This window comes from Carassius auratus, chromosome 32 (genome assembly GCF_003368295.1).
Source record: "Carassius auratus strain Wakin chromosome 32, ASM336829v1, whole genome shotgun sequence".
Taxonomy (NCBI): Eukaryota; Metazoa; Chordata; class Actinopteri; order Cypriniformes; family Cyprinidae; genus Carassius; species Carassius auratus.
The window spans coordinates 18802461-18815732 of record NC_039274.1 but is presented as its reverse complement, the minus strand read 5'-3'; the positions used below and the strand labels follow the sequence as shown (position 1 = coordinate 18815732).

The following is a 13272-nucleotide window of genomic DNA, read 5'->3' as shown; positions in this document are numbered from 1 at the left end:
GAGTGGCCAGCCCAATCTCCAGACCTTAATCCAATTGAGAACTTGTGGGGTGATATCAAAAATGCTGTTTCTGAAGCAAAACCAAGAAATGTGAATGAATTGTGGAATATTGTTAAAGAATAATGGAGTGGAATAACAGCTGAGAGGTGCCACAAGTTGGTTGACTCCATGCCACACAGATGTCAAGCAGTTTTAAAAAACTGTGGTCATACAACTAAATATTAGTTTAGTGATTCACAGGATTGCTAAATCCCAGAAAAAAAAATGTTTGTACAAAATAGTTTTGAGTTTGTACAGTCAAAGGTAGACACTGCTATTTTTTTGAACACACCCCTTTCAACTAATTGCCCAATTGCACAGCCTTAAGAGCGTGCATATCATGAATGCTGGGTCTTGTTTGTTTTCTGACAATCTACTGAACCTACTGGTAACTTGTTTTCCACGTAGCAATAAAAAATATACTAAAAACCTTGATTATTCTGGTTAGTCACATTGTACTGCTATTATTTTGAACAATACTGTATCAGGGAATTTTACATCGAGGGATTTGACGCCGAGATAAGGGATGAGGTATTGGCCCGAGAGGTTCCGACGCGCCTTGATACCCTGATCGACTCCACATTACGAGTTGAGAAGTGCTTCGAGCTGCGCCAACGGGCTCGCCGCGCACACACCACACCCACCTCGTCAGCTACTGCTTGCTTTCCTTCTACTGTCTCTATTGCTCCTGAGCCAATGCAGCTGGGAGGGATTCACATTTTACCTGATGAGCGCCATCGTTGGATCACAAACCGCCTCTGCCTCTACTGCGGCACGGAGGGGCACTTCGCCGCAGCGTGCCAGGTGAAAGCCAGAGCTCACCAGTCGTAAGAGGGAGCCTTTTGATCGCCTCTTCTCTGGACCCTCAACCACGCCTCCGGACCACCTTCTTTATTTGCTGGGCCAAATCCGCTGCACCTTGTCCAGCCTTAATAGACTCTGGGGCGGAAGAGAACTTTATGGACAGGAGTTGGGCTTTGGAACAGGGTGATTTGTCTGGGGTTCTTGAGGAGTACCTCGATCTGCGGGCGGTTTTCAGTCATTCCTGGGCCACATCTCTTCCTCCGCATCGGCCGTACGATTGCAGCATAGAACTGCTTCCTGGTACCACTCCCCCTTGCAGGAGGTTCTATTCACAGTGTTCATTTTTCAGAGTAAAATTAACTCTTTTTGGAGTTAAAAATTAACACTGCTCAACACTGAATAGTGTTGTTACAATTTAACACTAAAGTAATTTAACTCTGAATAGTGTCACCACAATTTAACAACAAGGGGAAATTAACACCAATTAGTGTTATTATTTCACTTTTGTAGAGTTTATTTACATTTTCTTAGTGAAAAGCAAATCCCACTCAGTCAGTACACTTTTAAAACCCATTTGGTTTTGCTATAGGTTAAAATGCTGATCAAATAACTCCAGAGAACAGCAGTCTCACTGATGTCAATGGTATCAGAATTCTGGTCACTTTGCTCAGTATGTTTTATTTGCAAATGTTTCCTAAAACCTGAAAAAGTACCAAACACAGAACTACATCCTGCCTCTACACATTTAAGGCGAAGATTCTTTGCAGGAACAAAACCATGAACTAGATGCCTGAGAAGTATTTTTGAACCAGATAACTCAGTCTGACAAACAAAACACTTCATGAGGGCAGAAAAACTTTAAGCACCTAACTAAGCAACCTTGCTCTAACCTCAGCAACACGAGGACTCTCTTTCACTTTGCCAACATCTATGTTGTACACAGTGGTCTGAATGAAAGTGTACATGTTGTGTAGCATGATGTTGTAAGAGGTGCCAAAAACAAAGTGTGCCTTAAACAGCTCGTCAAAAGCACCAAGAGAAGAGGGTGACTTGCATGGAATGGCATGCTGATCAAGAACAATGAAATACTCATGAATTGAACTCTTCTGAGGTCACACGGCCAGGAGGTAGGGCTGAGCAATAGCTGCAATTTCTCAAAGATGCTCCTCAATGTTTGTTCAACTCTGAGAAGACCAAGCAAATAGAAGATAACTATCACCAATGTGTTAAAAATTAAACAGAAGAACAAGAAAAGAAGAAAACAAAAACAAACCTTCTTAAAGACAACAAGGTGTTTCTCTGCTTGAGAGGCAGATACCTTTCCTGGTATTTTCCAGCGTTGGGCAGAAGGTGGGATCAGATGCAACAGAAGTATAATTGAAGTGAGTTCACTGTCCCAAACCGTTTAAACACACATTATGTAAGAAAAATTTGACCACTTATGCAAACTGGTAGTTTGATAACATAAAAAAAAAAGTATGGGGACTAAAACGTTCAACTTATAGTTTCTTGGAAAATTTGTTCAATACTATTTCAAATTAATAGTCCAATTGAAAAATGTAGGGCTGCAACTAACGATTATTTTGATAATCGATTAATCTGTCGATTATTTTTACGATTAATCGATTAATCGGTTTATGTACTTATATTTTAGTTTTTTCCATTTTTTCCCCAAGTAAATTATTAATAAAGGGTCTTTATCATTCAGCATAGATTTTTAAGAGATTTTAACCATTTTGCATTGTCATATCCTTATCAAAAATATACCTGGAGTTGTTTTATTATGTTAGTAATCCTTTGTCGAACTCTTCTGCAATCAAAACACTGACCCATACTCTAGCAAAATTCACAAGGAGATTTCAAATATTGTTTTCACCATGGCAGTCCTTAGAGCTCCTAAAGCAGTTTAACATCCCAAACAAAGCTTAAGGAATCTTTGAGAACATATTTTCACGAAGTATAAGGATAAAACAGAATAAAATTGCAGTGCATTGTATTTTATTATTTACTGGGAAAAGCTTTATAGCTTATGTTGTGAAATTGTAAACAATCCTTCGAAAAAAAGTGCCAATGGCATGAAACCTGAATGGAAGTAAAATCCATCAGAAGGTTGGAACACACACAAAAAACCTGCTGTGTGAAAAAGAGCAGTGAATACTTAGAAAAGAAGAGCATTTTAAATATACTCAAACATTTACCTCTCTCATTCAGTCATAATTAGGCTGCAAGTCTGAATTATGAACTGGTAAACGACAAACTGATCACATAACATGTTTGTAAAGCTTTAAATGTTAACTGTTAAAAAGCAATGTTATCAGCTTTTACGACTAAACATTTGCAAACAACCTTGTACTGGAGAATCTGCACAAATAAAATTCTTAGGGGCCGTTCACATATCGCACCTAAAAACGCGTGGAAAACGCTAGTCGCGCCGCTTTCTCCTTCTTTCCAAAGCGCTCGGGCAGAAGCGCCCCTGAGGCGTCTGCCTTTGCTAAGCAACCATGACGTGCTCTCTCCATGACGTGCCCTCTCCATGAAGACCCGGAAATTTCAGCAAAGGATAAATGGATGCGGTGTGGACGCGCCTGGAAAAACGGGCGCATCGCACCGCGTGCGTGTCGCGACCGCGTCGCTTCCATTATGAGAGTGCATACTGCGCGCCTACATAGGAAATAACGAACTTGAGCACGCAAAAGAAACGATATGTGAACGGCCCCTTAAACAGTTCAGTAGTGCAGAGTTTACAGGTTACTCTTCATTTTGAAGGCTCAAAGTAAAGTACTCCCACTTCCCGCTGAATGCTGCAGAGACGCTATTCGGGAAGCACGTGACATAAAACGAGGCCAGCTATTGGCTATTCGCTACTTCACCTGCTGTACTGGCTGAGTAAAACCTCCGGTGGCTCATTACTGCCACACTTTGGTCACCGCAGATTTGAAATATGAACGAAATGAGCCGCTTATGGCAAATAAAATTTATTTAGCGACGAATCGATTACTAAATTAGTTGACAACTATTTTAATAATCGATTTTAATCGATTAAATCGATTCGTTGTTTCAGCTCTAGAAAAATGTATCTTACACATCTTACCAAAATTAGCACCCTCTTCTGAGTCACCAGTAGGAGATTCAGCTGCTAGTAGAAGTTCTTCCAAATCACTGGTGCTGGGAAGCTTTTTGCACTGCTTTTTTCTTGAATGCAGTGGTCCAGTTCTTCAGTAGCTTTCCTGACACTCCTTCTCCAAACATCAGAACAAAGTCTTGCTCAATCTAAGAAGAGGCAGAAAAGGATGACGCAAAATATTTTGTTCTAAGTAATATACAAATAATTATATAAACCCATGTATGCATTGAATAAACATATTTAGACATCAGTAAATTTTGTTGTAATGTTAAATTGATAAAAACTTATGATTATAAACACTTTACCAAGCCTTTAATGTCTTTGAACATTTTAAAAGCTTCAACACTGCTTAAAGAATGATAAACGAAATTTAATCTTAAAAGGGCAACTTCGTAGCAACAGAACTCCCATGAAAGATGACAAAAAAAAAAAATTATAAAAAAAAGGTAAAAAAAAAAAAGGTAGGAGATTTTCAACCTGTACCTTCAAATGATGCACGTCGTTCTTTAGCTAAGCCTCTCTGTATAGTTTTGATTCTCCATGCCAAGTACCCAGTACCGCTTTCGCCATCATAGTAATGTTCCTTAGAAAGAGAAAGATACAGATAAAAAGTATATAAATTCAACAGCAAAATACACCACCTGTCCCGAAGTATGAAAAAATTTCAACACAGAATTATAATTCAAAGCGGACACTAACGTAGCCATTTTTGGAAAAGGGGTCACTGAGGTACGGGAACAAAGCCACAATTCCTCTGGCATATATTTCTTTCACCTGCCTTGTTTGTGACGTACTGCAGTAAAAAATAAAATAAATACAATTTGTGTCCTTTGCCTGACTTTAAACAACATCAAGACATTTTAAAACTAGAGACCATTAATACACCAGGTGATGATTATGAAGATTACCCATTCGTTTTTGTCATGTGAGCTGCCAAGATGTTAAACATTTTCCTCCTTGTTTCATCCCCCAAAGACTTAGTTTGGTTGTACTCAGTTATTATACACTCCCCACCAGGTTTCTGGACAAGAATGGTTTCCACCAACTTAAAGATTATAATAAAAACATATATATAAATTAGTTTTCAAAATTGTAAGTCTCATTAATCAACTTAAATCAATAATAAATATCAAACATGTTTTTAATTTTTAAAAATACATTTATAAGTTTTACCAGTCTTTTTTCCCCAAAAATATAAATGTACCAAAAAATTGATACCCACCTTTTTAGCTTCTTCGTCTAGCCACATTCGTTTACATGAGGAAGTTTCTTCAATAATGACTGTGTCCTGTGAGTCACTGGAGTCCATGGATGGAGTATGGGACCGATTTTACTGCTCATGAGAGGCTTGTGGAGAAGCAGAATCCAAGTCTGGTTGCAGATACATTTTTATGGGGAATTATTGTAAATTAGAAGTATTAAATACATTCTAAACATGAAATGAAATAAATACAAACCTGCACCATGTTTTATGATAAGAACTCCAACTGAGGGATCTCTGACTACATCCTCAAAAACATCACCATCCACCTCAGTCCCTGACTCATCAAAAACCTTCACATTCTCTGGTACAGCTGGGACACCAAACGTTAAAAATGCTGTAAAAAAAAAAAAAAAAAAAAAAAAAAAAGAAAGATTATATGCAATTTTATGAGAAAGGATATATGACTTAAAAGGTTTTACATAGCGAAGATGAACTTTGAACATCAGGGCACATGCAACATTTGACTATATATTCTTATATAAAATTATAGCCATCCATCAAGTAACATTTAAATAAAATAAAAATAAAAAATCATAAAATAATACAATGAAAGTATATATTTATTTACCCGCAGATAGAAATTCCTCCAGGCTCAGCTCGGTTATCTTGACAAATTTTTGGGCATCCCCAAGTTTCACCTTAACCAGCATGATCTGTTAGAAGTTAGAGTACTGTAAAGATTACGGTGTAAAATGGTTTCCTCAGTATCAGTTTAAATGATTAGATTTAGAATAAGTCATACAAGGTAGCAAAAATATTTCACAAATACTTTAGTAATTACTTACATTGGTTAGTGTTTTAGTTTTCACTAAGTATTGGCATACATTTACTGATCCAAGTTGCCTAAAATAGAGAATTAAAACATCGACAATACATCAATGACATGCCAACTATACTAACGACACGCAGTTTAAAAATTAAAGTGCATTTTCATTCTTTTCTAACGTAATATACAGCGTTTGAACACCGTCAATCCTTAAAAATAGGTTGAAGATCACTTCAGTCAGCTAATTGTGTGTCTAACAGAAATAAAAAACTTTAATACCGAAAAATTAAGGAAGGTTCGAGAAACAATTTAGCGGGTGTTTTTTCCTTAGTTGAACAGCGTTGACTTAAAAATGCGATGGTGGTGATCAAATAAATGTCCTCACAAAAAGTTTAAAATATCGTTGGACACATTCAATTTGCGAACTGAACTTTTGCAAAAATAGTTTATATAAAATTAAAACAGTTTATATATTATTTTATCATATTTATTCTGACTTTATCAAACGTCGTAATACATACCCAAAAATGACAAACCTACGTTACATCAACAACAATATTACATTAATTACACGTTAGACATTGTCATATATGATACAAACATCCACAACCTAAGCTGGAACATCTCAATTTCAACCATCCAACACATAAAAATGTTGATGCCTCGCTGTGACTGTTGGATAATTCAACGTTAAAATAACGAAAACATATTAATGGCATATAACAGTGCCAATTGCAACTGACGGGAAAAAAAATTAAGTTAGATTTTTGGCATAATTTAAGCTTTTCCATTAGCGTTACAGTGTGACGAAAACAATTCTCCAACGTATCAACTTGCTACAAGGGTACCTAATCAGAATTCCCGAAATTAAAACATCAAAACTGCGTTCTAGTATGTTACTTAAAAGAGCTTACCTGTCTGTTGGAGCAAAAAGAAAATGGCGATCAGAAAACTACTCCCGTCCTGTTCAGATCTTCTGTAGATTGAGGGGCGGAGCTTAACAGAGTAAAGTTGACGATGCAGAATTTAACTCTGATCATTTTCACCAACACTAGGGGGTTTCTTTCACCAATTGTTGCTGAGTTTACTCCTTAATAGTAAAGATAGAATAACACTGCTCGATTAACACTGCTGATTTTACTGTGTAGCTCTCTTTTTCATGTCTGTGTTGTCTGATTATTGTTAAAGCTAGATGCACAATGCTGAGCGTTATCGTAGTAGTCTATTAGTCCATCTAAAGTCTAGTCCTGCTTCGTCTAATTCAGTGTTTCTTGTAGAGTCTAAGTGTTGTGGTTGTGCTTACCTTCTCTGTGCTGTGCCCAGCGGGATTTGTAGAGGGTTGCAGAGATCTGCGCTTCTCACCTGTGCTCCTGGCCTCGCCACCCAAAGAGTAGCTGGACCTCTGTCTGTAATCCTGTTTTCCTTTGAAGAAGTGGTCAAGGACCCTGTTAATCAGCAGTGCGGCGCATCCTTGGTTTATTTCATTAACAAGACTGAACATGCTTTTGTCTCTGGACCCCTCTCTGTATCACAACAGTTGTTTGCTTTCACTGAAGATGCATGTCCATTTATACAAATACTCAACAATACAGATATATTTTGAAATAATTAAGTGTGGCATTTTAGGTAGCTTTTCATGCAAGCAGATTCAGTCAACACACTGACATTTTAAATTATTCATTTATTTATTTATTTATTTGTCTATTACTCAATTATTAAGTCGTGATTATTATTATTTACAGCGTTATACATGCAGTTTGCTGACAATTTTGGAATTTTGGTCAAATACATGCTTATTTCACTGCTTATAAAACATACAATACGCTGTTGTTACAGGCATGCCAGGTTCCAACACCAACCAATCACAACGCACTCCCTCACCTGGGTACTAATCACTCCTACCTGATCATCTTTCACTTGCAATCACCTCCTCACTATAAAAACCACACAGACACACTCAGTCAGCGTCTGGTCTCTTTCGCAACAAGGTCTCACCTGAATGCTAACTCTAAGGACTAACGCTAGCTCTACTTAGCTCTCTCCAGAGATCTCCAGAAGCTCCCTGTCTTCATCGTGCGTGTGTGTGGTATATCCTCTTTCTCCAGCGTCTGAACCCCTTCAACTACGGATCCCTTCATCACTGCCTCCAGCACCATCTCATCACCCAGTACTACCCACTCCTCTGCTTGTGCCTCAATAAAACTGTGTTTATATTATTTTCAGCCTCCTGTCCTGGTTATCCATGGCAGCTGTGAATGATCGTTCAAATCTAATCTATAAATACACTACTTTAGCGACAAGACAAAGTGATGTTATTTGTTGTGAGAACAGCATAGACAGCATCAATGGTTGTCCACTCCACCATGTTTAAAATTTATGATTTGCCCAACTCGAAAACTCTGGTATCAAAATTATTTTGAACTTGAGAGGCTGTTCAGTTCCAATTTCTTATTAGGAAACACACTTTTACGATAATTCCAACAGCATGTGGAAGCAGCATAAACACATGGCCACGGGAAATAAATGTGTCAACAATTTGTGCTCCCCCTAACATGTACCCTACCTGCATCTTTTTGATCGTTTTATAATGAAAATATTTATTTTTAAATAACACATTGGGCCTACATATATTTATCACAGAAATTAAGAAATTAAATTAAATGTTTAATTTAATCGATTTACATATTGCTCCCTTCAAATTTTAAAACATTAATTTCATAACATTTTATGCATTTGTAGGCTAATTGCAGTGTACATGCATTCAGTAATGATGATTTTGATTGGATTTTAACTAGTAACAGCCTTTATTATTTTAACTTAATTAATCAATTGGAATTAAGACGGTGGCATTACATATTCATGATACTTACATTTAATACGGTTAAAAAATTGCCCGTGGACATCAGTTTACGGGTTTGTTTCTGATGCTGTCAATGTTGTTTTTGTAACTTACATTATATAAAAAAAATTAAATTAGTTCAAAAAGCTGAGGGCATAAGACAGGCACTGTTTGAATGAGCATGATGCTTGTATGTTCAATGCATGGCATGTGTATTTCACTTGGTTCCCATGGACACCTTTTGTTTGACCTAATTCTGGATATTTCCAGCCTAAGACGTGTGATTAATCCATATCTAAAACCTTGTATATACCAAGAGAACCCATTATAATCAGATGATGCTGTGACTGTCCACATAGAAAATGGGGCGAGGCGACCAATCTTCTGTAACTGATGCCCTCCTCCTATTCCGAATCTTTAAAACATGCATTGTATGCATTGAAAGTGAAACCAAAAATATTAATCATTCATTTATTTAATTATTTCTAATTATTGCAGAATTGGCGTTTTGGCACAATCCCATTTAGATCTCTGTTCAGATGCAGTGCAGCATGCTAAATCAAATGATACCTATGATTTCCCATCCTGGCCATTTTGGACATTTGGATTTTTAACTTTGAGCTCAAATGCTATATTTTACAAACACATTAGTACATCATTACCAAATGGGACCACACTCTGCATGTTCTTAAAAAAGTATTGGCACAGCGGCGCCACCTTCTGGTCACGATTTATATATACATATATATATATATATATATATATATATATATATATTTAAATGCTAATAGCTTTTGATTCATTTTGACTATATTAATAAAACTGGTCTTCATAGATTTCCTGGATCATGCTGAAAACATTTATTTAAATTTTGAAAACTTGGACTGATTTTCACCAAAATTGGCTCAGATCATATCGAGACTGGTTTCCAGTTGTAAGTTTTCCACTGCTTGTCAGTTTTATCTGGTGGTTTGTGCTCAGTGTGGTTGTAGTTCTCGCCTCACAGCTCTGACTGCGATCAAGAATCTGAAATGATGTAAATACAGGGTAAAGTTAGTTCTGCTACAGGTATGTGCCTTTAACATGAGTATTTTTCTGACTGTTTTCTGAAATAACTTACCTTAACTTCTAACACCGGCAGGGAGACACATACTTCATTAAATAAATAACAAACATTTCATTTTGCTGAAATACTTACTGAAAGAGACCAGCTTGTAGTTTTAACTCCTTGCTGAATTTAATCCCAGCACACATGGCCTTGGCAAACAACTATTCATATTCCTCTTTGTTTATTTATTTATTTTTCATTGCAAATCAGTGTACTGTACAGACAACTTCGATTGCAAGCTTTTTGCAGGCTACAGTTTTTTAACAGGATTAAATCCATTCTCATGCAAGTTTCTAGCATAATCCTGTTATTTCCCATATCAGTTCTAGCGTGTGTTTATTTGTGAAATGTACTTGTAGACCAGACATACTTCTCACTGATAATCTTATTGATAAGTTGTGCAATGTGTGCAATGCTCACAACAGCAACAAGATATTACCCCAGACAGCTGTGCAGTGTGAGAAGAGCAACGATATGCCAACTTTGAATTACTAAAACAGAGCTCAGATATGAGAGCTGAGATCAAACAACCAGATAAACCAAAAAAGATAAGCCAGCTGTAGAAAACAAGAAACAGCAAGACACACTGATAGAACGAAGGAAGAAATCAACCAAGACTGGAAATGTTCTTATGTAGTCAGCACAGTGCTGTAGAAATCTCCTGAATATATCTACACAGTAAAAAAAAAAAAAAAAAAAAAATTTTGTTGGGTTAAACAAGGGTTCCCGCTTGCTTCACTCCGTTCAAATTTCAACGGTCCAGTCAGTGATTCAGCGGACATCAGCCACAACCTGCATGGTTATGAAAGGTAAGTAACTTTTAATATAAATTTATGATGTATATAATTGTTGTAATATTAAGTAATGTGTACTGAAACTTTAATTAAATTCTAAAACTATTTTGATTCCCTTTAGTCAGTTTTCTTTTTTTCTTCCCCAGAGAATCAGATCAATTTTAAATGAATATGCTATTCCTGTTTGCTCACTAGCATTAATGAATTAAAACATTAGCTGAAAATAGCAAAACTGTTTAGAGAAGTATTACTAAACATTAATAGAAATGTCACTGAAATCACGGATGGACGGACAGACCATTTATCGGATCAGTGTATGTAGCTGCTCGAGCAAGCTGAGCTCACACATCAGTCATGCGACAGACACCAGATTCAGTGAGAAGCGTTTGAATTCGCTGAATTTTCTGTAGCTGTAAGGCAAAGGACAATTAAGTAATTAAGATGTCACTCATTGAACTTAAAGCCATATCCTGTATTTCTCAACATATTTTCTTAAATAACTGTTGATTAAATGTGGAAATGTTAAAACCCACATCAGACTTTTTACAGGCAGCTATTTTCCCAGTGGTATCTTCATTAAAGAGTTAATCCACCCCAAAATGGATTTTTGTCATTAATCACTTACCTCCATGTTGTTCCAAAGCAGTAAAAGATCTGTTCATCTTCAGAACTTAATTTAAGATATACTGAATGAAAACCTGAAGGCTTGAGACTCTCCCATACGACAAAGTAAATAACAGTGTCAAGGCAATAAAAGGTATGAAAAGTCATCATCAGGATACTACATCTGCCATCAGACGTGCACTATGAGTTATAGGAAGCGACGGGAACACTTTTTGTAAGCAAATAAAACTATTTAATAATTCAATAATTAATTTGCCAACGCTCTCCTCTGTGTCACTCCATATTAACATGCTGTATGTGCTCTTCTGTGTTCTCCACACAACAAGGATGTGCTCTTTCTTTGTGTATTTAGCTTTGATTTGAAACAGGGCATCCTTCATATAACCCAGATCACATGTCTGATGGCAGATGAAATATTCTGACAATGTCTTTTCATACCTTTTATGGACCTTGACCTCTATATATGTCTGGATTGCTCATTGCATTCTAAACTGCCAACAGGCAGTGAAGGCGCCGGAAGTGTTCGATCCGCCATCTTACTATTCCCTACCGGCAGAGAGCACCATTTAGTCACATGCAAACTGCGGACCTAAAATCACAGGATTTGAACCAAATCAGTCAAATTTATATTTATTGATTTATGTTGTGTGTATGTAAATTAATTTTTACTTCAGGTGTTATCTGCAATGTCTTTTTGGGCAGGAAAAGAGATATATTTAAACCGTTTAGGTGGGTGTGTCTGCTGAGCACTGACGACAACAGGTAACGATCCAACACAAAATATAGCCAATTATTTTATAAAAATAATTATTCGGGAATTATTAAACATAAATGTATTAGTATCAGAAATGTATTTGAATATATTACAATGAATAATACAATAGCATCTGTTAATATTGCTCTATACTGAAATGAAATGGCTCGCAAGGCTCAAACTGCTTGCGAGAGCTATCGCTCGCTCAGGAACTAATCAGACGACGAATCTATCTCCGTAGGAAGCGTTAAAATCAGGATTTTTTGGCAGGATTCCTACAGAGTATCTCACCAGACTTCAAGTCGTTAACTTAACCAAATTTGCCGCGTTGTTTGTCAAGCAATGGACTGGAAGCAGAGGTGTCAAGTAACGAAGTACAAATACTTCGTTACTGTACTTAAGTAGAAATTTGGGGTATCTATACTTTACTTGAGTAATTATTTTTCAGCCGACTTTTTACTTCTACTCCTTACATTTTCACACAAGTATCTGTACTTTCTACTCCTTACATTTTAAAAAATAGCTTCGTTACTGCTATTTCAAACAGGATTGTTATCGTTCAGAGAGAGAGAAAGAAAAAAAAACCTATCTAGATAAATCGCGCGATCAGGATGGAGTGAATTTGATTGTGGTTGGATGAGAAGTATACACATATACCATTCCGACACCCTATTGGTCCATACGCGATCCATCACACCTGCACATGACACAAGTCACATCACACTGCATAGACAGTTTTGAGTTCGTTTATCAAAAAATATATTTCTTAAAAGTAGGTTGGAACCAGTAGTATCCGATCGCCTCAGAGTCAGTCCGCTTAAATTTCAAATGAAACCGTCGTCAGTCCGGTCTCCTCCCGTCTTTCAGCGCGCTCTTCAATCCGCCGACCACGGTGGAGCAGCGCGAGCTCAAACAGAGACAGAGGACACAAGGTGTGTGTTTACCGATAGACTGTTAGAATATCTGTATCTGTGAAGTTCTTTGTCATAAATACAGTTTACAAAAGGTCACGATCAGTCGGTTTCTCATCTAGTGTAAAGTTTTCGCTTGTCACCGCTAATCACGAAACAGCTGTTTCCTTACACTTATTTAAATATACTTCATTTAATCATACGTACATACACTACTGTGCAAAAGTCTTAGGCAGTATTTTCAC

At 36.9% G+C, this 13272-nt stretch overlaps 1 long non-coding RNA gene across 1 annotated transcript; it reads right to left on the bottom strand.

Annotated features, from left to right (window-relative positions):
• Nucleotides 1-5639: 5639 nt before the first annotated feature.
• On the bottom strand, nt 5640-6941 carry LOC113052503 (uncharacterized). Its single transcript, XR_003277049.1, has 3 exons — nt 6912-6941; nt 6017-6074; nt 5640-5884 (listed from the first exon to the last, which is right to left on the bottom strand). It is a non-coding gene; the product is annotated as an uncharacterized LOC113052503 (long non-coding RNA).
• Between the last annotated feature and the right edge of the window lie 6331 nt (nt 6942-13272).